The sequence below is a fragment of the Macaca nemestrina genome, chromosome 3 (assembly GCF_043159975.1).
Source record: "Macaca nemestrina isolate mMacNem1 chromosome 3, mMacNem.hap1, whole genome shotgun sequence".
In the NCBI taxonomy this organism is placed as follows: Eukaryota; Metazoa; Chordata; class Mammalia; order Primates; family Cercopithecidae; genus Macaca; species Macaca nemestrina.
Window position 1 is genome coordinate 66,967,437 of NC_092127.1, and position 26,104 is coordinate 66,993,540.

At 39.8% G+C, this 26,104-nt stretch overlaps 1 long non-coding RNA gene across 1 annotated transcript in view; it reads right to left on the reverse strand.

The window, feature by feature from the left end:
- Positions 1 to 1,916: 1,916 nt before the first annotated feature.
- The window catches only part of LOC105486138 (uncharacterized), a 185,613-nt gene continuing 161,425 nt past the window's right edge, over positions 1,917 to 26,104 (reverse strand). Inside the window, exons 12-14 of the long non-coding RNA XR_011620997.1 lie at positions 13,636 to 13,749; positions 12,654 to 12,872; positions 1,917 to 2,307 (exon numbers count right to left, since the gene is read on the reverse strand). This is a non-coding gene — a long non-coding RNA (uncharacterized lncRNA). The remainder of the gene's footprint in view (positions 2,308 to 12,653; positions 12,873 to 13,635; positions 13,750 to 26,104) is intronic.

Consider the following 26,104-nt stretch of genomic DNA (forward strand, 5'->3'; position numbering starts at 1 on the left):
ACAGAGTTTTTCCTCCAACCTAGGCTTGAAGGAGGGGCCTAGAAAGTATAGCCATAGAGCATGGCTGAGCAGGATGAGAACTCACCACATGGCCTGGGTGTCAAGTGTTCTTTCTAATGGCAAAAGGCATAAGAGATCCCTGCAGGTGGGGGCACCTCTGGCCTGCAGAACCAGAATGTCCAGGAAACTTGCTTCTAAGGAAGTTCCAGCTTTTTCAGGAAGATTGCCTTGAAAGGGATGGTTTCTGCTGTCAAGGAGTGCATGTGTGGATAAAAAATACATACCTCTCTGAATTGTCTGAAGGATAATGTACCTAAAGGACTTAGTACAGTGCTTGGTATGTAGCAGGCCTTCACTAAATGACAACTCTCATTGTGTTTACTGTTACTACAATAATTTTCAAATGGGAGAAGGAGGTGTGGGAAATGAAAGCCCACAGAAAAGGAAGACTCTGTGAATTATTTCTGAGTTACTCTAGAAAGTACTTAAAAATACTTGGTGTTCTCTGGATGAGCAGAACATAATCATAAACTGATGTAGCTCAGATAATTCATCTGAATTACCATGTCAGGGGTGGACCAGGGAAGCCTAGAGATGTGAGGCTTCTAGAGCTGCCTGGAGGGGGCTAATGCTACCCTACAGGCCCATGTCCACCAGATGTGGGAGGCCTGAGTAAGTCATGGGTGCTCATGTAAATGAGTAGGTGATTAGGTTAAAGCATCAAATCAGCATACATGTATTCATTAATTTGTGTTAAGCAGAAATACTAGGAAGAGGAACTAATAAGTCTCCCCACAGTCCAGGCACTGAGCTTATTTTATACTTGTAACAGTCTTAGATGTATCCTTCCTCCGATTTTCTATATGAGAAGACAGAGGTCTAGAGAGCTTAGTGACTTTTCCTAGCTGGGTCTGAAACTGGGATGGAAACCCAGGACAATCAGTCCTTCAAATCCCTGTATTTTCCTCCACACGGTACTTTGATTGTGTAAGCTCCTTTCTGTGCCTTCTCTTTCTTGACAGCATTATTTCCTAAGCATTCCTCTATGCAAGTAATTACTATTTGACATGGTACTTTGCAGTAAAAGTGTCTTCTTGTGGGCACTGACCTATGTTTTTTGAAATGTTTTCCTCGTGGTGTTTGTTAACTGTTGCTGAGTAGCCTGCTATTTCTCAGGGTGCTGGTGAATTTGGTGATGGCGCATAGCTAAGCAATTGGCATGTTTCATGGCTGCAAACCATCTGTGCCACCAAATAGGAGAAACAAAGGGAAATCAAGCGTATAATATGGTACAGGTGTCAAATGCCAAAATTCAAAATTTCGTGTTTTACTGGATGATGGATACTTTTCTAAAACATATCCTTCTTCCTTCACTATTTTATTTACAGATGGATCATAACTCATACACCACTTAACATTAAGCATATTTCCTGTTCACTATATTGGACTAAGTTTTTTCTGCTTTTAAACAACATATTTAAACTTAATATAACATTAAAATATTTACTATAGTATTGATAATTTCTCCACTCAGTGTACTCTAAAAATGCAACTAAGGAGAAAAAATTAGGTTATAGTTAAATTAGTAAGATTTATATTCTTTTTAAAAATGGAGAAGCTAGTTAAATTTGGATCTTCATATTACTATTTTTCATTAATTCTCATTTCAATGTTACAAGAATTAAAACTAATTCTTGTAACCATTAATTACGCAAAGAATTAGAACTAATTCTTGTAACATTAAAATCCTTAAAGGCATTATGTCACTTTAAATATATTCATCTTTAATTAGAAATATTTCCAGTTAACTAAAATTAGGTCATGCCAAATTTCTAAAACACTATGCTCAAAATTTTGGTTGACTTTTGACGTCTCCAAAGCATTTATATACAAAATGAAGATTAATCCTTATCAAAAATTTCAGTTTTTATTCAGAAAACACTCCCACATTTACTGTAGTTCCCAGTGCCCTCTACATGTTCACAAAATAATTACTTTTTGAGAAAAATGTTCGAGGAATGTATGAGTCGTTTTCCAGGCAATCACCCACTCCTTTCTCTGATGGTTAGGAGTTTTAGCATTTCACAAGTAAAAACATCACTTTTTATTATCGATATAAAACCTGGATTTTGAACAATAAGTCCTAAAGCAGCAGAGTGTCATTGGTAAAGAGTGAGATGCTAGAAACCGTTCTGCTGCCTTTCCTTTCAGTGACTTCCCACTGCTTTTGTTCACTGATGTTGTATATACTATAGGGTCCGCCTTCACAACTTTCCACTTGCGTGGAATTCCATCTGTTTAATCAAACTGAAACAAAAGGTAGTGTCAATGTCCCTGTATCTTAAAAGATTTCCTTCCTGATATATTATCTTGTTAACCCATTGCATCATTCAGAAGAATAAATACCCCAGCTTAGCACACAGGAAATGTAACAAGAAAAGGAAATAGATGATATTAAGATACGTACATGTGTATATCAAACACACACATACGCACATATGTGTGTGACACACACATACACATACAATAAATGGAAAGAAATAGAAAGTATATAAATGGCAAATTCTACTTTTTAATGAAATAAGTAAGTAAAAAAGTTCTTATGAATAAATTATTAACCAGTTCAAAGTAAATAACTGTGTAGCTTGTAAGTTTTTCTTCACAAAAGATGCAAAATCAAGTGAACTCCCTTCCATCTTAGTGACAACTGGGCAGAGTCCAAACTCCTTAGCACAATATACAATGCCATTTACAACCTGACCCTGTCCAGCCTTTTTAGATTTGTCTCTGTCACTTTGTCTTCCTTCTGTATTTCAGCCAAACTCAACTATATTCCCTTTCTCCTGAATCTCTCAAGCATTTTCAAGCCTCTCTGCATTTGCCTGTGCTGCTCTGTCTGTTCAAAATTCCTGCCTGGCAAACTCCTACCCGTTCTCCAATGTCCCTTCTTCTTTCCTTTGCACAGTCACTGTCACAGTACTCTGTGCATGTTTTTGCTATAATAGTCAATGGGCTGGATTGCATTACAAAAAAATTCCATGTCCTTATCCACTATTAACAGTGAATATCTCAGTGAGTAGGACTATAGCATATTCATCTCATCTCCCCAGGACAGGACACAGTGCCGGTGTAGAGGAGAGACTCGGTAGGTGTTGGTTCAATTAATAAATTAAACAAGAGGATTCCAGAGAGTTAATAAAGGAGAGTGACGAAGTAGAGTGACAGGTGGCTCAGCCTTTAGACAAAGAGACAACGAATTCACCATATTTTTATGAAATTCCCTAGCATGATACCTCGTTGCTCCAGCAGAGGTCTTCACTCCTCAGCGAAGAATAGGGGGAAGGTCTGGCAGCTCAGGCATCATGCAGGAGAGGAGCATTCCTCCACAAGGAGATTGAGGTAACAGTAGCACTTCTGGAGGCTTCCTACCCTTCCCTCTCCTACCTTAGCCTATACTAGTGTCCTCTCACTTCTTTCCAAAAATAGTCTAGGGAAGAGTACCAGGACCTAGAGGATTTCATCAAGTTGGGTTCTGGGCACTCTCCAACAAGCTAGGCTATGGACTTACATGTAGGAGTTTATAGTTTGCAAAGCACTGTCACATAGTCACATATATCACCTCATTTCATCTTATTTCAGGCTAACTTATCTCAGGTCATCAGATGTAGAAGAAATCTTAACTTAAATAGTCTAAGGCAAGGCATCCTGATAAACCCAGCCTAGAGCAAATAGAGTTAAACTCTATTTGCACATTGAAACTCACTTTGGAGTGTGAAGATAGATGATGGTGTCCTTGTTATAACCAAATATTAATAAAATATTTTGTTGTTTTAAAAATAATAGACAATGTAAAAAAATTAAACTATGCAAAAGGCTACAAAGTAATATACAAATGTAATCTTCCCTATTCTAATCTCGAGAACCCCATTCTTACCCTGCCAAGGTAACCACCATGAAAACTTTTTTCTATATCGTTCTAGAAATGTTTTCAGTGTATATGCGTGCATACATATACATACATATGGGTTACATAAAAATATTACAAGTATTTATAAATGTAAATGTATGTGCCTTATGTAAATATATATTTATGTATAAATTATGATCATTAACATATAAAAACATAACAAAATCACATCTATATGTGTGTAGATATATATATACACAATAATTCTATATAAAATCTTATCTATGTGGTGTGTGTGTATGTGCAACCATGAACCTAGCATGCTACTGGATATTGAGGAGAATGGTTGCTGGTGGAGGCTGGTGATTGTGTAAAAGGAAAAGATAGTTCTGCACAGATGGCAGCATTATTTCTGATTATATGCCAAAGTTAATGAACTGGATCAGGTACCAGTTTTTTTGTTGGTAAAGCATATAGCTAGCTGTTCACACAGTGCCAGCTTACTTGCTGGGCCCAGGCTGATTTGGTCAGAGAAACTTCTTCCCTAGGAAGCTTCGTCTGTGGTTCCCCTTATCTAGTGACACGCAGGAGTTGCTTTGCTGTTACAGCAACCACCTGTAACGGTTTGACTTCCAAGACTGACCTGCTGGTTCCTTTGAAAACAAACCCATTGGAGTGACCAGTGAAGTCATCTATGGTGGTAACTGACTGTTTATTGTCTCCACTTGGCCTCCCTGCCAGTGACTAGGGGGTAAACACAATGTTCCAATCATCTTTGTTGCCCCAGCACAGACTCCACACTTCAATGTGCATTTGTTGAACAGATACAAAGCTGTAACTGGCACTTCACACAGTATCTCACCTGCAAAGTCTCCACTTTGGAGAGGTAGATGCCCTTTCTTTATGATATGTTATCAAAGGCATCCTCTCTTCTAGACACCGTGTGGAAGTACATATTGATCTTTAATGCTTCTGGTTTCCTCTTTTACTCTCAAACTGCTTTTGAACTGTCAAACTGAAGCAAGCCATTTGGTGATTTCTATGCTTGGCATCTGGGGTTATTTGGGGTGTGGATGAGGACAGTTGTTTTATATTCTGAAACACTCATGCAGAGCCTGAGTAATCTTTGCTCTTCTGGGGAAGGAATAGCCTAGAGTCTCTTAGGAAGTATGCAGCGCAAAAAGAGAATAAAGCAATGGCAAAACAACAACAGCAACAACAAAATGAAAAGAAAGATAAAAGACAAGGAACTTAAACTCTATAAATTTGTGCACACACATTCTTTAATGAATTAGTTGCTACACTTGAAAGCAGTTCAGCTAGACCGGAATATATCAACAGTCTGAGTTCTATCATGGAGTCTCCAGGGAGGACTGCTAACTCCAGCCTCAGCCTCCTCACCTGTGGCACAGGTTCACTGGGAAAGAGGAATTAACTCAAGACACAGTAGTTGGCATTGACTCTCTGACAAAGTTCCAGGTGGGAGAGTTAGTATATATAGAAAGTGTGTATATAGAGAGAGCAGAAGTTACAGGGATATGGATTTTGGCTCTATTTAAGGAAGAACTCTCAAATACAAAGCTTTCCTAAGGTGGAATGGCCACTTTGTAAGGTGATAAATTATTTGATACTGAAAATATTTGAAATGTCCTAGATATAAGAATGTATTAAGTGGCTTCCAAGTTCGCCGACATCTTTTACAAATATGATTCTGTGTCTCGTTGATCGCTAAGGCAGCATTGTACTATATAACTTTCTCCAGTGATGGAAATGTTCCTTATCTGTGAGGTCCAAAATGGTAGTCACTAACTACCTGTGCTTATTGAGCACTTGTATGACTGAAGAACTGATTTTTAAATTAAATTTAATTGTAATTAAATAGCTACACGTGGCTAGAGGCTACCATATTAGTGCTGCTCTAGAATCTCTACCAGCGCTATAGTTTGAATTTTTTAAGCTCTTATCATTTTCATGTTATAATCAAATACTGTGTCCTGGACACTGTGTATAAAATTGCTCTACTTAGGATACGGTCTTGCTTTAGAAAAAAAATTACCGTGAGAGAAAAGTAGAACCCACGTAAAAACATTGAATTGGAATAAGGAATAAGGATAGATAGCAAATAAACTATTGCCAAACTGGAAAGTGTCCATGTCCAAAAACTGTATTGTAGAGCCACAATTAAAACACAGGTGTTTCTAAGAAGCATAAAGGTATGAAGACCAGCTCCTGTCCTTTGCTGTCTTTGGGGTAGGGGGTAAGTAGCTTTAGGCTCGAGGCTCCCACCAATGTGTTATTGTACTGAATGGAGGATTCTTCCCTCAGTACCTACTCAATGGTCTGCTAGTGTTTTCCTATACATTAAGAGTAATAGAGGCCGGGCACACCAAAGCTTTGTATTTGAGAGTTCTTCCTCAGCTGGAGTCAAAATCCATATCCCTGTAACTTCTGCTCTTTCTATATACACAAGTGTACTAACCCTCCCACCTGGAACTTCATCAGAGAGTCAATGCCAACTACTGTGTCTTGAGTTAATCCCAGCACTTTGGGAGGCCGAGGCGGGCAGATCACGAGGTCAGGAGATCGAGACCATCCTGGCTAATGCGGTGAAACCCCGTCTCTACTAAAAACACAAAAATTATCTAGGCGTGGTGGTGGGCACCTGTAGTTCCAGCTACTTGGGAGGTTGAGGCAGGACAATGGCATGAACCCAGAAGGCAGAGCTTGCAGTGAGCCGAGATCACACCACTGTACTCCAGCCTGGGCAACAGAGCGAGACTCTGTCTCAAAAAAAAAGAAAAAGAAAAAAAAAGTAATAGAGATGTAGAACAACGTGATAAAGTGACTTCAAGCTTAATGTTACTTCACCAGAAAGAAGAAGGTCTTTGAGTTGGATTTTATCATTTTAGATGAGGAAGAAGCCCTGAAATCTAATCTTCATATTTTACAGAGAAGAAAACTGACACCTGAAACCCAGGAAAGACTTGTGCCTTGTACGGTCACGTGGTTATTTAATAGTAGACTATTTCATTTGTGTAAATTAATAATGTAGTAAATAACAGATATTCTTCTAAAATGCAACCTTTTTCTCAAAAAAAAAAAAAAAAAAAAAAAAAAAAAAAAAAAAAAAGGCGCCTCCCAAGAGCTTCTTGGAGTTGAAGGAGAGTCAAAGACATCATCTAACTTTTCTGTGGAGTGTTTCACAGCTCTCCTGTTTCTCAAGGGGGTGACACAGACATTGATTGAAAACCTGGTTTGAGGACTGGACCGAACTTCTGCTTGTGTTTATTTCAGCTAAGACGTCGTCTCTCCAGACCTGGTCCCAAGAACAACTGTCATGTACTCGAGGGCTGCTCTAGGACCATATTCTCTCCAAACAAGGCTCTTTATAGTGTTGCCAAGAAGAAATTCTTTCCTCTTATAATTCATTGAACATCCTTGTAAGTCACCTAGAGAATGGCAAAATCTAAACAAACAAGTTCTGTTTTCAATTTTTCTTCCTGAAAACCAAACTTCACCCACATGAAACTAGCTAGCATGCCTCAAATACTGAAAGCTTCTAGGTACTTTCTGAGTTTGGTCTGACTCATGTCTTACCTACATATTTATTCTTAATTAAAAAGAATCAAATAAAAGATGAGAAATTTGGCACCCTTTTAACAAATTATTTGATTCTTCGCATACCTTCATTTTTTCTTCATTACCATGTAAACCTCTTTCTTTTTCCTTGGAATAAATAGAGAATTCAGATAACTGACATATTTGGAAGATTTTTTAATGGAGCATTTAGACTTTAGAAGTTCAGCAATTTAAGGAAAGCCACTGCCATATCAAGTGCTATGATCTAATCAGATTTCTTTTCATAATGACTAGTAGATTTTCACGATGTCAGTTGCCCATCTAAAACCCATAATTGGTTTCCAAATGGGACTTTTTTGGATTAAACATGACCTCTTCAGCCTAGCAATCTATCGTTAACTTTTTATTTCCTTCTACCTATCAAACATCTTCAATTCACTCTTCATCCCTACCCCAACACATTCCCTTTTTCAGCCAGGCTTTTCTCCTTACTATGCTCCCTCCCCTACATTTTTCTTTTTCTTTTTCTTTCTTTCTTTTTTTTTTTTTGGTCGGGGGACGGAGTCTCGCTCTGTCATTCAGGCTAGAGTGCAGTGTCACGATCTGGGCTCACTGCGATGTCCGCCTCCCAGGTTCAGGTGATTCTCCTCTCTCAGCCTCCCAAGTAGCTGGGATTACAGGCACCTGCCACCATGCCTGACTAACTTTTTTTGTATTTTTAGTAGACACAGGGTTTCACCATGTTGGCCAGGCTGGTCACGAACTCCTAGCCTCAAGTAATCTGCCCACCTCAGCCTCCCAAAGTGCTGGGATTACAGGCATGAGCCACCATGCCCGGCCACCCCTGACATTTTTCTTATGTACAGGCCTCTCCTAACTTTCTTGCTTAACATTCCATACCTCATTCCCACTATTCAGGACCACCACCTCCTCCAAGAACTGGCTTAAAGCTCTTTCTCCTTTAGAAATCTTTCCCATCTAAGCCCATCCAAGACTTGTGTTCTGTGACTTGTCTATTCTGAGAGTCACTGAGTGTTTATTTTCTTGATTTTGCATTACTTCTATGCAAAAAGCTTTAGAGCTGGGGAATTGGGGTTAGAAGGAGACTACACAGATACCCTGCCATTCTCCAGATGAGGAAACTGGGGTTCAGACTGAGTGATTTGTCCAAGATCACAGGATTAGAAACCACATCTCCAAGACCAGGCTATTTTCACCTCATCATATTGCCTTTTAGTTTTACATATCATGCTAAAAATGTGGAAGACTAGAAATAGTATTACATAGTATATAAATAAAAGTGCCCAAGTGCATTAGAGTGCTGCTTATGTTTCCATTACTAAAAATTGTGGCTACTACCATTTGTGATCACTTACTGAGAAGGAGGAGCTGAGCTAATACTTTACATGTATTTGTTAATTGGCATGCTGTGTCTGAGACTGCTGGACCATGTTCCTCAGCATTCCCAGCAGTGAGATGCAACCAGGACACTGAGTTCTGGCTAATGGAATGGGTGTAGAACTGGTGTATGCAGCTCCAGGCTTGGCTCATAAAAGCCTCCTTCATGCCCTCTCCTCCTGCTCTGTTGGATGGATGTTGGGCTCCAGGGTGACCTTGGAAGCCCAAGTTGAAGATGGTGGAGTCATTAAGATAAAATGAGCTTGGTCCCAAATCACCACTTGTTGGAGAGCTGTCTGGTGATCAGTAGGACCCACTTTAAACTGTGATGTGAGCAAGAAATAAACTACTCCTGTGAGGCCACCGAGATTTTGGCTAGCATTTACCTGAATACTCATTTTTAAACTTAATTCTTACAGCGTCCCTATGAAATAGATATTATCCCCATTTTACAAATGGAAAACCGAGAATGAAAGTGGCTACAATTCTTGCATGAGGCATAGCCAAGGTTTGAATGCAGGCCTATCTGACTCCACATGCCTCCCCCTCCCTCTCTATCTCTTTCTTTCTATCTTGAACACAGAAGTTCCTGTGGTGAACTTCAACTCAAGGACTTTCACAGATAAGAACCATTTTATGCATCTATGTAGAAACGCATCAACTCTGCCCACCACCAACAGATGGCAGTAGTGGCTGCCTGTAAACCAGCCCTTTGACTTTATGAACAAATGGATTTAAGAATATTATGAAATAAAACATAACCTGTGTGTGCATAGATAGTTTCCAAATGTTTTGCTGCCTTTTCTCTGGTGAGGGATAATTTTACCTTTTTGAGAATTATCATTGCCAAGTTATTTAAATGCCCGGGACTTGTATAGTCTAGAATCATGAAGAAATGGTCTGGGATGAGACCATTTGAAAAAATGAGGAAATTAGTTTAGAATCATTTAATAACCAATATGTTCCCTTCAGACTCTGACATTTCATTGTGCACATGTGAGATAATATAAAAAACTGGACCCACAAAGAACTGGTAAGTTTACAGTTGACACTGGGCTGCCTCTCTCTCCCCAGGGGAGCCAGGTTAGGTAGGACAGGACTCCTGAAGTTATGTTCTGTGATTACTCTTGACAACAGGTAAACCAGGCTACACTAATGCCAAAGTTAAGCTGTCTGTATTTATTTATTTTGCTTCTCTATATTATAAAACTTTTCCTTCAATGAACACATGTAATTGTAAAATTAAAACAATATTGAGAAAAAGAAATCACACACATGGACACTCAAAAACCAAGCAAGCAATGTGAAGGTCATGTTATAAAGAATGACACAGTAGAGCAGAAAGGTTGATGAATGGGCTTCGGGTCATGACAGTTCTGGGTTCAAAGCCCAGCTCTCCTGCTTACTTACAGTGTGGCCTTAGGTAAGTTTCACACCCTTGCTAAGACTCAGTTTTGCCATCTATTAAAAAGGAAGGGGGTAATGCATCAAAACCACTGGGCTTTGTGAGGAAACCCAACATGAGCCTGAGGGTCTGGGATGGGATGCTGAAGATGGTGAGGATAATGTACACGGGATTACATTTAAATGGTTTCCATTGACAATAAAATCATAAAGAGCAATTATATACTAAATACTTTCTCTCATTTAACATATTAACCAAAGTAGTTGTTTTGGTGTGTATGCAATTTGAATTCCCCAGATCATCATATGTTCCTCAAAATAGAAGTTATACCTTCTTTCTATTCTCCAGCATGCCTGGTTCGTGGGCACGGGAAGAGTGCATGTCAGTCAATGCTTCTTGCTTGAGTAGGGGGATTATAATACTCCCTGGCTTTACCTGCAATCATTCAGCTTCAGATTGTTACAGAGCAGTTTTGTAGCATCACAGATGGATGTAAAGAAGAGGAAAAGAAGGTCTACTGGGATGCCCACCTCACTGTGATTACTACAGGACTGTCTTGAACAATATGTAGCTACTCACTACATGTGACTATTTAAATTTAAATGTAGTGACTATTTAAATTTAAATGCATTAAAAGTAAATAAAATTAAAAACACAGTTCCTCATACCAACCACATTTCAAGTACTCAATAGCCACAGGTGGTGATTGGCCAACCTGTGAAACTGCCCAGATATTGAATATTTCCCTTATTGCCAAGTTCTAGTGGATAGTGCTGCTCTAGAACTCCACAGAAAGCTTCTGAAAACTGGAGAAAAATTCCAGGGGCGGGGCCTTCTTTCTCCCTCAATTTCAACTTATTTGAAAAACTTTTTTCTTTTTTTTCCAGATGGAGTCTCGATCTGTCACCCAGGCTGGAGTGCAGTGGTGCGATCTTGGCTCATTGCAGTCTCAGCCTCCTGGGTTCAAGCCATTCTCCTGCCTCACCCTCCTGAACAGCTGGGATTACAGGTTCCTGCTACTATGCCCAGCTAATTTTGTATTTTTAGTAGAGACAGGGTTTCGCCATGTTGGCCAGTATTGTCTTGAACTCCTGGCCTCAAGTGATCCATCTGCCTCAGCCTCACAAAGTGCTGGGATTATAGGCATGAGCTACACACCCAGCCTAAAAAACTATTAAATGCAAACTATGTACCATATTGATGGCTACCACTTATTAAGCATTTAGTATGCACAAGGCATAGTGCTAAAAACATTGCATACATTATCCAATTCTCACACTCTGAAAGGCAGGCATTATTAACTATTATAATAGTTATTACTATTGATAAATAATAATTATAACAAATATTATAATTACTAAGTTAATTAACATTAACTTGCTTTTTAGAAATGAGAAAACATAGGCTCAGAGAGGTTAAATCACTTGCCTGAGATCTCACTGCCTGCAAATGACAGAGCTGTGATTCAAACTCAGCATTTATCCGGCTCAACTGTCTCTGTACTAACCATGTCCCACTACTGCCTTTCCCTTTATCATACCTCTCAAAGGCACAGTTTAGGAGTTGTGGAGATTTGCAGATGTATGAATCAGTCCCTACCTTCAAAGCTTCTCAATCTAGTGTAGGAAATAAATGGGTAGAAATACATAAAACCATTTACATCTAATCCCATGTACATTATACTCACCATCCCCAGCATCCCATCCCAGACCCTCCAGCTCATGTTGGGTTTCCTCACAAAGCCCGGTGGTTTTGATGCATTACCCCCTTCCTTTTTAATAGATGGTAAAACTGAGTCTTAGCAAGGGTGTGAAACTTACCTAAAGCCACACTGTAAGTAAGCAGGAGAGCTGGGCTTTGAACCCAGGACTGTCATGACCCAAAGCCCATTCATCAACCTTTCTGCTCTACTGTGTCATTCTTTATAACACGACCTTCACATTGCTTGCTTGGTTTTTGAGTGTCCATGTGTGTGATTTCTTTTTCTCAATATTGTTTTAATTTTACAATTATATGTGCTCATTGAAGGAAAAGCTTTAAAATATAGAGAAGCAAAATAAATACATATAACTAAATATAGTTACAAAACAAGCTCTGTTAAAGAAGAATGGTAAACATGGCAAAAAAATATGGAGTAGATTGGAAGCAAGAAAACCAATTAAGAGGTCATTATATTAATTAGCTCATAATCAAGGTAGGGTGTAGGAGTTGAATAGCAGAGATGGTAGAAATGGAAAAAGTTGTAAAGAAAGAACAGTTATCACTCAGGGGTTATTTGGATTTGGGAGAAATAAAGAGGTGTGGCTATCTATCCCTAAGATGACCCCTCTCTCCCCAGTGGTGACCCACTCCAGTGATCCTCACCTCTTGGTATTTACACTTTGGTAAGTCCTTCCTACATTCGAGATGACCTGTGTAACCAGTAGGATATGGTAGAAGTGATGAGGTATGACTCTTAAGGCTAGGTCATGAAAGACATCACAGCTTCCACCTACTCTTGGATTGCTCACTCTGTGAGAAGCCAGCTGCCATGTTGTGAGGCCATTCAAGAAGCTCTATAGGGAGGTCCACGTGGAGATGAACCTGTGAGACACAATAAGTACTTAGTATTATTTTTAGTTACTAAGTTTGGGGGTAATTTACTATGCAGTAATACATAGATAATAGGAGAGGCATTAGATTACTTTGTGATCTCAAGCTTGGGTGGTGATGGAGCTGATTATCTATTTTTTTTTTCTTTTCAAAACATAATTCATAACAACAAGCCACTTTGTGATTCAATTTTATATGAACTTCCATTCAAGGAACAACTATCTGGGAAGTGAAAAGCAGATGAACACTATTTAAGCTTTTTTTTTTTTTTGAGATGGAGTCTCCCTCTGTCACCCAGGCTGGAGTGCAGTGGCATGATCTCTGCTCACTGCAAGCTCTGCCTCCCCAGTTCACGCCATTCTCCTGCCTCAGCCTCCTGAGTAACTAGGACTACAGGCACCCGCCACCACACCCGGCTACTTTTTTTGTATTTTTAGTACAGACCGTGTTTAGTTCACCGTGTTAGCCAGGACGGTCTCGATCTCCTGACCTCGTGATCTGCCCGCCTCGGCCTCCCGAAGTGCTGGGATTATAGGCATGAGCCACCGTGACCGGCCTATCTAAGCTTTTACAACAATCTTTCCTAAAAGTGACATGGAGGGAACTATCTTCAAAATTCTTATATAAATGTCTTTCAAATCTTCTTTGCCATCTTATCCTCGATATAGCCTTGATACCAAATTAGCACCCAACTCAATCTCCAAGATCTTTCAAAAAACTGTATCATAAACTCAAGTCAGGTAAGTTTTGTTACCTTCTTCTTTGAACATATGTAAATATGCAGTAATCTTTGTCTTTTCAGCTTTCATATCTTCTCATTATAGTCAGCCCTTGTATCCATGAGTTCTTCATCCATGGATTCAACCAACTTCAATTTGAAAATATTTGGGGAAAATAATGGATGGTTACATCTTTACTGAACATGTACAGACTTTTTTCTTGCCATTATTCTCTGAACAATACAGTATAACAAATATTTACATGACATTTACATTACATATACCTAATATACATACATACATATATTAGGTATAAGTAATCTAGAGATGATTTCAAGTATACAGGAGGATGTGTGTAGGTTATATGCAATACTATCCAATTTTATATGAGACTCAAGCACCTGTGGAGTTTAGTATCCAAGGAGGTCCTGAAACCAATTTCCCTTGAACCACTGAGGGACAAATGTATTTATATTATATGATAATATAATATATTCTGTCCCAGAAACCATCCATGCTTTGAAGCATTGCCAGTCAACGCTCCTTGAGTAAGGGAATGGTTGCTTTTTGTTTTGGGTGGGGAGAAAGGGAGAAGGAAGAGAAAATGAGTGTCTGTGTTACAACTGCAAAGAAGCAAACAAAAATTCCCTGCAGTTTAGTTTTCATCTATATGCTCACCAAAGAAACCAGTTCCAGGAGGCAGCCTGGTTCAGGCCAGTCCATTTACTCTCAGTGTGACACTGAGGATGCTGGATGTCATTTCTGTATCTCAGTTTCTTCATTTGCAAAATTATAATATCTTCTTGCTGGCTTGTGGGAACATTAAATGAATTGAAGCACGTAAAGCACCTTACACAGACCCTATCACATTGTATTCATTCAGCAGCTACTAAAGTCTAATAGCATTTAAATTATTGGAAATTCAGGGTCCCTAAATATTATCCACAAGGGGTGACTGATTTCAGATGACAGTATTTGAGCATCCCTTCTGAAACGTCCTTTGTTTGATTCGTTTGATGTCTTGATAGATAGAAAGCTGCTTATATTATTGTTCAGGCAACACAGTGGCTGTCATCACATCCAAGATGGATGTGAATAACATCCATCACCTCTGGACACAAAAGCAGTAAGCACTTAAAATTTGATTTATATCATGACATACATATGAGAGGTAACTTCTATGACTGTCTTTTAAAAATCTTTTTGCACTTTTGTTTCTGGTTCTGAATGCATCATAATAAAGGCCATTATGCTATAGTTGACTAACCTCACTATCTAGTGTAAACATTGAATTCAACCCCAACACTATTTATTGAGCCCTTATTATGTGCCAAACACAGTTCTAGGTATTTTGGTTGCATCAGTATACAAAAAGTCAAAGATACCTGCCCCCAGGTGCTTACATTCTAGTGGAAGGATACAGAAAATAAATAATAAATGTAGTATATAATATATTATACAGGATGTTAGATGGTGATAATTGCAATGGAAAAAAGAAAAAGTAGAGTAAGGGGGTGACCGAAATTCCACACTAATGTCTTTCTGGGCCTGATAAATTTTGCATACCTTACATAGCTCAGACTATTCTAAGCTATTTTCCTTTTCTGAGTTGATTCGCAGATAACAATCAGCTGATCAAACAACTTTCTAGGAACAAGGTTATATTATCTTGCATATTTAGAAAATGTTCATGCACTATAGGGCCATTCCCATCCAATTAGAAAAAAATTACCTTGAAACACATGCAATGATTGTGAGTTATGTATGCCTCAAATCTTCATGTTAAAATAAAGGATTAGACCAAATGCAATGTCGCTCTTTGAGCACATCTCTCAGATGCCCCTTTCCTCTCCACTACAGAAGTATGTAACTGTGGTAGACAGTATAATGGATGAGCAGTAACAGAAAACTAAAGGAAGCCATCATGATATGCCTTGAAAATGGATCTTGAAAATAAACTGTATATTTCAAACTGGGTTAACCGTTTCTTCTTAGAGATTCTCTTTAACTTTCAAAAGAAGAGTATAAGGACAATGGGTGGGAACTACCTTCCACTGCAGCCCCTTCCCCCAAATGAATAAAGTTTAGTCTCCTTAAGGTCACACAGTCACCCTGCAATACATCCTGTAAATCTTTTTTATCTATTAGGTTTGTTGGGGTTGCGTATGATAGACATATAGAAATAAAAGTAAAAATATCAAACAAATATAGAAATGGATTATAAATAAAGTTATATTAATATAGATCTAGGGTAAATATTTTTGGCCATTATTCCTACAAGGACAGTGGTGGTCCAATATATCCAAAGTCAAATTCTTTTAGGGATGAATCTCTTTCTACACAGCTAGCGTAGTAAGGCAGATGAGTCTGTGACCTAGCAATGAAGCATTAATTGTAGCGAGCCCCGGGTTGGGAATGAGAGCTTCCCTAGATCTCTGAGTTCTTTAGGTTAATTCAACTGTCTCTTTCATTCTTTTGAGAGCCATAAGGGGAGTCCTTCCAAGAGCTTTAGGTCTCTAGCTATCTTTTGGGCACTCTTCATATACATCTTCTCAGTTCATCTTCCAAGTCAGAGCCTAGAAGTCTTCCATCATCTCCTTCCCTCACTCCCTGTACTGGTCAGAGTACCATCAGGGAAGCAGAGTCACTATGGGCATAATGAACTGAGGATTTTATTATAGGAATTAGATCTTATACACTGGGGAGGAACTAGGGAAATGAAGGCCTGAAAATGATCAAAGAAAAGCCACTAATCAGCCGCTGCGGTGGAACTATGAAGACGACTGGTGTTGAAGTCTATGAAAGGTTTTTGGGTCTTTGTGGCAACTGTCTCTGTGAATCCCAGCGAACCATCTTGTGGTGGGCCTGGGGTCACTCTTGGCCAGCAGGGCTGGAAGTCAGGAAGGAAAGCTGGATGTACTTGGGAAAAAGTGAGGAAAAACTAAAATCATGAATGTAAACTGGAACCTACAAGGAAAAACTGGAACTCATGTTTGTCTCTCACTGCATCTCACCTGACAATGAGCAGAAAAAACTATTATCACTAGTCTGAGAGCTGTCCATATGGAGAAGCTGAAGGAGGAGGTGGGTGGGGGCTAGATCAGCTGTGAGCCAGCCCAGCCCAGGGGAGCCAGCAGATCAGTGATAAAATAATAGCTGCTGTTTCATTTCCACCTTCCTGATTACACCAAAATGTGTGGCCACCCCTAACCCAGAGCCATACAGAGAAGGAAATCCTGGGAAATGTAATTCCAGTTTAACTAAGTTGACAGAGTAAAAAACCAACATACTCTTTACATATCAATCAATTTTAATTTGTACAAATTTCTAACTATATCCACCCCTTCCTTTCTTTCTCTGTTATCACTGCTCCAATTCAGATTCTTGGCCTCTTTTTCCTGGTCTATCAGCATAGCGGAGATATAAGACATTTCATGAGTTTCAAGTCCTGGTTGTAGACACTTCAGAAAGTCATCTTCTATGCCAAGGTATTGCCCATCTTGCTCTTTTGGGCACCCAGAAATCTCTGGGACATGGTTGAGGTTGTTTGACTTTATCACTATTGGCCAATATTGCTGGCATCAGTCTCATCCCCTGCTAACATACATTTATTGGTACTGTGCCTATGTCCTCATTAGTACTTGAGAAGGTATATGGACCAGAAAGGAGAGGGGGAAGCAAATAAGGATAATAGCTAATACTTATTGTGCTATATCTCTTACTCTTGCAAGAATGTCTCAGTTAATATCTCCATGTTACAGCAGCTAAGTGAATCATCCAAAGTTAAACTATCAAACAGATGAACTTAGACCCAGGGGTATTTGTTCCCAAAGCAGATGTTCTATATATTGTACTAAAAGAGCCTGGAACAGCATAGAACCCTAGGCTGCCCTTCCTTTTGGGTTTTCACAACCAACAGCTGGATAGTTTATCTCTCTAGGTTTGGGCTCTCGTCAGGCTGGGCTGGTGATCCATTTGCAGTAGTTCTGGAGTTGGTGCCTAACACAAATGCCTCCTTGAGCCAGGCAGATACCATAAATGAGTGAAAAGACAGGGAGTTGGGATGGATGAGAAGTGGTGGGGACTGTGGCAAACTGAGGAGATGTGCTTTGTCTAAGAGGCACAGGACTTAATCAACTCTGGCCAATGATTTTCTGGCTGGAATGAGGACCCAGCATTACATAAAAGAAGTTGTGATATCTCTTGACTTTAAATATTGACTCAGTACCTTTGTTAAAGATAATTGGTCCTAACAGTATTTTAAGCTGTTTTATGGGCTAACCAGAACACTGACTAGAGGCACTCAAAGCTGCTCATTTGAAAAATTCCACTCCGGAGAGAATGACTTCCATGGCTTTCTGCATATCATTGCAGGCTCCTCCAAAAGTTGGTCCAAATACTACTGGGATGGAGAGGGTCACAGGTCAACCCAGTTCTGTGGTTGGTTGGGCTGCTTTGGATGCTAAGAAGCCTGCAGATCTGCAGGCCACTGCTGATGAGAATCAGGTAAGAGCTTAAAACCAAAGCATCTGTACAGAAATGGACCTGTTAGAACTGCCCAGGAACAACGACGGTGAGAACGTGTGTCAGTGGATGACATGTGGAAGTGTGAGTCGAGTGTGCATATGACATCAGTGTGTAGATGAGTAGAAAGAGAAAAGGGAGGAGAATGACAGCCAATAGTAATTTTTTTTTTTTTAAAAAAAAGGGGAAAGAAAGGAGAGAGAAAGGAGAAGCCGCTTTCACTGAGTGCATTAGCAGACATGTTCTATCTGCTACTATTTATTTTCCCTCAATATATGCAGGGGCAATTAGGTGTCAACGCTCATTAGGCCAGAAATGGGCAATTGTATTACTAAGGGAAATAAGTTCCGGATTTATTTTCTGGTCACTGTTTTCTCCAGAATCTTTCTTTCTTAACAAGGTACAAATTGTCCCCTATTGTCTTTGTGCTAACTGCTTAGAAATGTCCCAGGATTGGTTTGGGCATCTCAGAAACCTGACTGAATAAGAAAAGGGTGGCTAAATAAACATGAAGGCTGTAATTAGGATCAAGTTCTATGGCGAAGGAACCAGGACCAGCATTTTACTAAGTAAGCAAGTAAATTTACGAAACTGCGTTCACTGGTGGTCTAGCCTTGCCACAGAAGTGAAGGAACAAGAAAGTGGACACAGTAGCAAGCTGAATGGCACCACATCACCACCTCAGAAGGAGCTCTGCCTTCAGGGCTCCTCAACTTAGTAACCCCATTCTTAACCCACCTTGTCCCTATAGGAAGCCAGAAGAGGTTGAATGCATATTCTGAAACTTCTTTTTTCCACTTTGTGAGAAAAAAATTACACAATTTGGGGTAATGCTCATATGGTGGATATGCAGTTTTCACATCATAAAAACACAGGTGCTAACTGAGCCTGGTGTGTGCAACACTCCTACGCAGAAACCAGCAGTGACAGAGAACCCCAGAGTCAGTTACACCAGCATAGTTTGCATTTTTAGAGGGTGGGAAGGGAGGACAGAAAGGATCTGAGATGCACAGAACAGTGGTTTAGCCCCATGGATTCCACTGCATGGAGGTTTCAAAACCCGAATGTTATGGAAAAGATACCATCACGTTTTATTGAATTTGGTATGTCCCAGATTTTAACAAACTTCCCATTCCCAAGTCCCACTGCCATCCCCAATTAAGAAAGATTTTAAAAAACCAATTAAAGTTACATTTTCTCTTTAAAAAAATAAGAGGCTTTGTCTTCATCTTCTTGGGTCAGGAATATTTTCAAGGATGTGGTGAAAAGTATGGACCACACTCTATCACAATGCACAGGCCCCCAAAGACAAACCTTTCCAAACTTTTCCCTAGGACTTTGGTTTTCAACTTGTCAGCTCATTAGAATCACCTGGAGAACTTTAAAAATTGCACACACCTGGACTCCATTCCGGAACAACTAAATCAGTATAGCTCATAGTAGGGCTTGGGCACAGCACAATTTTAAAAAACCTCTTCAGGTGATGTTAATGTATAGTTAAGGCTGAGAATAAGTGCCTGTAATTGAACACAATAAGAAAAAAAGGCCGGGAACGGTGGCTCATGCCTGTAAACTTCGGGAGACTGAGGAGGGTGGGTCACTTGAGGCCAGGAATTTGAGACCAGCCTGGGCAACACAGCAAACCCTGTCTCTACTAAAAATACAAAACTGAGCCAAGTGTGGTGGTGCCTGCCTGTGATCCCAGCTATTCAGGAGGCTGAGGCACAAGGGTTGCTTGAACCTGGGAGATGGAGGTTGCGGTGAGCCAAGATCGCACCACTGCACTCCAGCATGAGCAACAGAGTGAGACTCTGTCTCAAAAAAAAGAAAAGAAAAAAGTTTAGAATAAAAGAAAACCCAGAAGGAATATACCCCTAAAATAACTCATTGGAAGGATATACTATAGAAGTTACTAGAAATAAAGAAGAAAGACGACAACTTGGCAAATGGCTTGCCCTTCATTGCTAATTCCAGGCTATTGTTGCTCCCTTCACCTTAAAAATACAACACCTGCTTGGAGTTGTGTGCCATAAGCCCCACACGCCCAGCCACGTCTCCTTGTTTCAGTCTTCTACACTCCTCCACCATCAGAATCCTTTTCTCTCAGTCCTTAAAATTTTAGCTCCTAACGGTCATTCCCTTCACCGTTACTCCTGACAATCCTTGGTGATTTAAATGTTCACATAATCCTTCTGGTATTCTGGCCTGTCAGTGTCTTGCCTTCATCCATTCAAAGATCTTGTCTACACCATTCTCTGCCACCCACTTTCATAGTCATATTCCACCAGATCTTGTCATTGTAAATTATTTAAATCCCTTTATAACATCAATTCCAAGCATCCAACCTGCTGACCACCACATCTTATTGTTCCAGCTTACTTTCTCTAGTGCCCCACCTCCAAAAATCCTCCTCTTCACCACTTACAACTTATTGATCCTACCAGCTATGGATTGTCCCTTACTCCATCCTCATGTCATCACTTCTCTACTTATCTATCATTATCATTTCCTTTCTCATGACATTGTCTTTGCTTGACAAAAGTACAGCCATGTTTAAATCCATATCTACACCTACTCTTTGCTCCTATGCACACAAATGCACTTGGCTGGAGAAAAATATGCATCCATACATGAACATCAGCCTCAAATGGGCCCTAGGGCTGCCTGTTAATCTCACTAAATTCTCTTGTCCATTTACTTTCTCCACCTCCCATATTATTTTGTATCTTATCCTCTTCTCTAGTACTTCCTTCCCCATCCCCACTTTTAGCTAATGACCTAGCTTCCATTTTCTCTGAGAAAACAGAAGCAACCAGAAGAGAACTTGTTATGCCCCCATCGTCATATCTTCTCACCTAGCTGTATCTGTGTTCATATATTCAGCCTTACCTCCTGTCACACTGGAGAACACTGTGCTCCTGAGGGCAAGCCTTCCAGCTGCACAACTAGGTCCCATCTTCACTTCATCACTCAAAGTCATCACTGCAGAAATTCTCCACCCATTCCTCTGTTATCTTCAGTTTTCCCATTTCTAATGGTCATTTCCATTAGCATAAAAACAGGCTATTGCTTTTCCCATTTGAAAAATAGTTTTTACTCCTTATTTAATTTCTCTGCTCCTATTTACGGCAAAAGTTTTTGAAATAATTATTTCTTCCTGCTGTCTCTTCTTTCCTTCCATTCTCTCTTAAACCCAACTTTAACTGAATTTTTGTCCTCACTAATTCATTGAAATAGCTATTTTCAAGTTCACTAATGACTTCCATATTGCTATATCCCAGCCAATTAGCAGACTACATCTTACTTCGTTTCTCAGTATTTCATGGGGTCACTCTATATTTACTTGGCTTTCACTCTTGGTTTTCCTCCCCTGTCAGCGTATGTTTCTTTTCAGTTACCTTTGCTAATTGCTCCTCATCACCCCAAACTTTAAACTTTGAAGTGTTAAAACTTTGAGGCTTAGTTTTCATACCTCCTGTTTTCATAGTCCACACTAGCTTCCTCGGTGATCTCAGGCAGCTTCTCTGCTTTGAACATGCACTTTGAGCATGCTGATTGCTCCCATCCCGAACTCTCTCCCAAACTTGTACATCTAACTGCTCGTACATCTAACTGCTTGTACATCTTGTGCATCTAACTGCTTTCTCGGCATCCATATTCCCCATCCTCCTCTGCTATTTTTCCTCCTAGGAAATCATCTGTGTCTGGTATATTTCTTTTTTTTTATGTTATTATCTGTTCATTATCTGTCTCTACTCACAAAACTATAAGCTCCATAAGGGCTGGGATTCTTCATCCTTTTGCCTGGCACAAGGTGTGTATTCGATGAATACTGTTTGAATGAGTGAATGATGTAAAACTCTAGACTCTGAAAATAAATGGGAGAAAATAGTGTCCTTTCTTGCATGCTAGATCACTAACAAAGACCAATTTAAAGGCATTTTATAGAATCTCCCCATTTGCCTGAGGGGTGGCAGCTGAAAATTGGCTATTGAGGCCCAGTGACTGGATAAAAGCCTGGCCAGAGGGAGCTTGTTCTGTTTAGCAGCGTCCCTTGGGAGGGCTACTCCTCATCTCTGTTGGGGATGTGCCTGTGGCAAGTAGAACCAGAGTTCCCAGAATGGATCCTGGAGGATTTGTCCCAGTGATGCTCCACGAGGAGGAGCCTCCATGGTCACATTCACACTCTTGGATAGTCATAGCTGAAATAGCGTATTAGAGGTTAAGAAAAGCCCTGCAATATAGGAGCCTGCTTTCATTCTTTTCCCATACACATTCAATTGTAAAGAACTTTTATTCATAACTCCTTACCGTTTACTTGAAAAACACTTGCAGAAACTCCAAATTAGAATAGAATGAAGCAACATTCTAGGCAAGTATGTAAAGCTGGACCTGTAGAGATATCCTTCCTCAGCATGCACACAACCAACCCACTTCAGCTACTTTTGTGAGAAAATACTCAGATTTCAGTAGTGAAGGAAAGAAATAAGGAAAAAAGAAACAAGGAAAAAAGGACCTGGGAGTTGGAGTAGACCAAACCTGAATATAGCGGGCACCGGAGCACTGATCAAAAGAGAAAAACCTGTCAGGCTGCACTGTTAGAAAAGTGACTTAGAAAAGCTGAAGTTTTTTGTGTATTTTTTTTTTTTGTTTTGCAATTAAGAGAGTCGTAACAGATATTGGTTATCACCTGGGATCATTATAGTTTGTGCAATGAGACAGGTGGGGACAAATCACATCATTTGGTGCTTTCAGTTTATAAGCAATCTCTTGTTACAGTGATTATTAAGGATAAACTTGGAAGGAGACAAGAATCTTAATTAGACATGTCCATTCTGAAAGCTTGCGGAATGAGGAAAGGACTCTGCTACTATCTTTGCCTTTGGTGAGGAAGGAGGAGTTTATTAACTGAATACACATTTATGAAACCCTCAAGTTTTTTTCCACACTTGTGCTGGAAGCCTCCTCTTGTTCCTCCACACTCCACCTCTTGAGTCATTTCCTAGCCACCTGTCATTATATTGTGGGGAGAGGGGGAAGTGGCGGTGGGGGGAGGGGGCAAACAAAATGTGGGGCCTGGGAACTATCCCAACTTACCACACCTGGGACAGCACTGTCACCACATTTAAGAGCAGATGTGGCAAAGTGCGATGTCTAGAGAAAAACTAGGAAAAAACGATAGTATTATTGGAAACTAGGTCCTATAAAAGAATGTTAAGCCCATTTGGTGAACTATTTAGAGAACAGACCACATGGTGTCTTCAAATAAACAAGTGGAATTTTATTTAAGGGTGTGAGCAATTGTGTCACTGTGGCAGAGGGTGGAGACATAAAGTTAATTAGAAGGTATGTTTACTAATCTTGAGAATATTTTTGTAGCTCCTAGAGCTAAAGTCCAAATGAGAATTCTAATAGACAACCACCTTGGAAGACTCGTGGGTCATAATAACCGTGGGTTTGCAAACCAGCTGGAGCCAGCTCTTTGATTGGTGCCCTCTACCCCTGCCCCTTCTTAGTTGGATGTTGCAGCCAATTGTGTGTAGAGGAGCTCATCTTCCACACTGTCTTAAGTGGCATTTTCTAGCAGGTGATTTAACTGCACAATTCATTGCTTGATTCATTCTTATACCAGTAGAGAGAAATTCATGTTTTATCAGCCTTAGAAGAACTTTGCTAGCTGATTTCCAAAAGTACAAATTAAAAGACCATGAAGAGAATTTGATCAAGATTTCACTTCATCTTTAACATTCCTTAAATGCCTGCTTGTTTGCTTGCTTTCTGTTCTGCGTCTAAAGCATTCACAGAGCCCATAGGCTCTTTTGGGGCAACCTGTGGCTCTTCCAAACTGAAACTTCCAAAAAGCACTGTATGGGGCACAGAGAGGTTGTTTAGCGGCTCTGGCAGTTGGCAATTACACCTTTGTGAGATCACCTCAACTGAGCTGTGCAGAAAAGTCAAAAAAAAAAAAAAACAGAACTCTTCAGACATGATTTTATCATTTAATTAGAAACTAACACCTATTACTGGGTTTTGTACTGCTTCACAGTTACATCTTCTATGACTAAAACAAGACATTCGAGTATATACCTATATTTACAAACTATAATAGTGTCTAAAGTTTGAAACAATGAAACTGACTACTAGATGAAATTATAAGCTAGAAATCTTTAAAATAATATTTACTGTGTAGTATTACATGGTGTATATGTACCACATCTTCTTTATCCAATCCACTGAATATGGGCACCTAGGTTGATTCCATGTCTTTGCTATTGTGAATAGTGCTGCAATGAACATACATGTACATGTGTCTTATGGTAGAACAATCTATATTCCTTTGGGTATATAACAAGTATGGGATTGCGGGGTCAAATGGCAGTTCTATTTTTAGTTCTCTTAGAAATATCCAAACTGTTTCCTACAGTAGTTGAACTAATTTACATGCCCTTTTATCAATAGCCTCACCAACATCTATTATTTTTGGACTTTTTATTATTAGCCATGTGACTGGTGTGAGATAGTATCTCACTGTGGTTTTGATTTGCATTTCTCTTATGATTACAAGTGGGAGCTAAACATTGGGTACATATGGACATCAACATGGGAAGCACTGGAGACTACTAGAGAGGGAAGAGAGCAAGGGCTGAAAACCTACCTATTGGGTATTATGCTCACTACCTAGGGAGTGATCATTCTTACCCCAAACCACAGTGTCATGCAATATGCATCTGTAACAAACCTGCACGTGTATCCCCTGAATCTAAACTAAAAGTTGAAATTATTTTTAAAATGACATAATAATCATCATGTGTGCTAGACTGCAATAATGGCCCCAATATTCGTGCTTCCCTCTATCCTTACCCTTTGGTGCTAGCTCTCCATGCTGACTCTGGGTTTGGCCACATGGTTTGCTTTGGCTAATGAGACAACAGCAAAGGCTTGGAAAGGGATTTGCTTGTTTCTACTTTCTTTTTTGGACCCCCATCAGAGTATGACCAGGCTAGCCTGCTGGAGGGACGTGAGAGCCATGTTGAGAAGAACTGAGTTGTCTCGGCCAAGGCCAACCTGCCTTTGACCCCAGATAAATGAGCAAGCTCAGCCAAGATCAGTTAAGTCTACCCCAGATGAGCCGAGCTATGAAGCCATCCCACAGACTCATAAGAAATAATAAATGGTGGTTGTTTTTAACCACTAAAGTTTTGGTGGTGTTGGTTACACAACTGTAGCTAGCTGATACACTGTCTTCTTAGGTGCATTAGGATTTTATCTGCTTGAGGGAATATTTTTTAAGAATCTCTAGAGGCCATTTCGGGGAGCATGTTGTAGTCTTAGTATAAACAACAATCATTTGATTCAGGCAAAACTGTCTGCCACTGGACTTTCTCCTAGAAAGGCAGCAAACATCTGCGCATATTACAGTAGTGTTAGGAGAAACAGGAAGTAGCCTTGTCAAGGCTTACAAAATGAATGCTCTTATTTACTACAGACAAGTGATTGGAGGGTGTTGTAATAGGGTGAGTGGCGAATGTGGACAGACTGTGGGGTGGTGATATGAGTGATGCTAGAACTCTTAGGTAGAAGATGGGGATTGGCTGCCCCTGGTTTTCTGGAGATACAGAATCACACTGACTGCATAATAATGATGGTGATGATAGCTAACGATTATTGAGCACTCAGTTCCAGTCATACTACATGCTTTATATGCATTCTCTCATTTCTCATAATAACTCTATGAACTGGGTGTTAGGTAATATCATTAGCTCCATTTTACAAATAATGAAACTGAGGCTCAGACAGCTTCTTCAAAGTCGAACTGTGCTTAAGTCATACAGCCAGGATCAAATTCAGGCAATCTGACTCTTTGGAGTTATGCTCTCGACCTCTCTACTATTGTAACCAAATACTTTTTTAGAAAAGAGAAAAAGGAATTTAGTATAACTCCCTCATTTGGCAGATGGACAATTGAGAGCCAAAAGTGTT